Here is a 1,594-nt window from a genome sequence, read left to right as displayed (position 1 = left end):
GGGGCGGGGGAGGGAGGGTAGAGGGTGCAGTAAGGGGTATATATGGGAGGGACTGTGCATGACTGAGCTACAGTGTTTAGGAGAGGTCTTGGGGGGCACCCGGGAGAATAGGGTGTAGGGAGGGCTGCTCCAGGGTGGCTCCTCCCCAGTCTCACACATTAGTCTCTACTGTCACATTCATGATGTCCCAGAGGGAAATGATTTGCTATGCCACAGCTGATTTAGGAGCCTGGGGGAAGGAGGGAAGAAAGAAAGAAAGAAAGAAACACACACACACACACCACACCTTCCCTGGGCCATGGATTTCAGACCATGCCCACTGGGGACTCCCAGGAAGGGGGCTGGGCTGGAGTTCCTTGCCCTGCTGCCTCTTGGCATCAACTGCCGTGTCCTTGGACACAAACTACTGGGCAGATGAGATACAGGTATGAGGCCAAAAATCCATGCAACTAGTGTAGATTTTATTCTTTTTAAAACCTGTTGTTGAGAATGAATCTACATCATTTAATAAACATTTATTGCACAAAGTCTTTCCATATTTTCCAACATTTCATTTTATCACACAATCTTTTGCTGTGGTCATATTTTATCTCCAGTATTGCATATCTAGTTTGGAAAGAGAAACTAGAAATCAAAACATGATTTCAATATTTGGTGTGTGATTGCGTGTAAAGTAACATTTAAAAGGGAGTCTATTTTTTATTTTTACCTGCAAATCACATTGGTAATAATAGGAAGTACTGTACATTTGGTAATGTCAAAACACTGACATGATGAAATCACTGTAAAGAATGACTGCAACAAAACGATACTACGTATTATCTGACTAATAAAAATATCTGATCTGAACATTTTTCTCTGAATGACATGTCCAATAAGGTGTCATAAATAGATTTCCTCTTCTTATAGTGGAATCCTACATTCCTTAGACAAGCAAAAATTCACACTGACTTCAACTGGATTTATACTGAATAAGTGCTCTAGCCGAATTTTAGTGGCCATATGAACTTATCAATTCTGGGTTTTGCACTTAAAGACTCCTCTTATGCTTTCTGTGGAGAGAGAACTTTCAAAATTTTAACTATTTGAAATTAACATAAAAAAACTGCTGGTTGGTAAATATATCTGAAACAAATTAAGAAAGCAAAGTATTTGTGAAAAAAATCATACTCTTCCTGAAAATTTACCTGCTACTTTTAAAAGTAACAGAGTATGACAGAAAGCGATTAAAAAACTATTTATTCTTTTGCTATTTATTGATTGCAACTTGTGTACAGTCAGATAGGGCCCAGTTATGCACAGCCCTTAAACGGGTATATAGTGCAGGTGGGCATAGCATACATGTGCCATGCCCAGGCCCCGTGCATGTTACAGTTGCACATAATACATTTTGTTTGACATATTTGTTCTTTAAAAATACAAATTAGGAAATTATATTCAATATTACTATGTTAAACATTATTTAGGTTGCTCAATCATGCACTGTCATGGTAATAATTCCCAAATTTGAACCTTAGCATCCAAAATATGGGTACCAGCATGAATCCTCTAAGCTTAATTACCAGCTTAGATCCTGTAGTGCTGCCACCAATCA

General features: G+C 38.6%; 1 protein-coding gene across 3 annotated transcripts in view; it reads right to left on the bottom strand.

The window, feature by feature from the left end:
- The window catches only part of BRD10 (bromodomain containing 10), an 82,452-nt gene that overhangs the window by 63,201 nt on the left and 17,657 nt on the right, over positions 1-1,594 (bottom strand). The window lies entirely within an intron of this gene.

This window comes from Chelonoidis abingdonii, chromosome 6 (assembly GCF_003597395.2).
Source record: "Chelonoidis abingdonii isolate Lonesome George chromosome 6, CheloAbing_2.0, whole genome shotgun sequence".
Taxonomy (NCBI): domain Eukaryota; kingdom Metazoa; phylum Chordata; order Testudines; family Testudinidae; genus Chelonoidis; species Chelonoidis abingdonii.
This window is presented reverse-complemented; position numbering and strand designations above follow the sequence as displayed.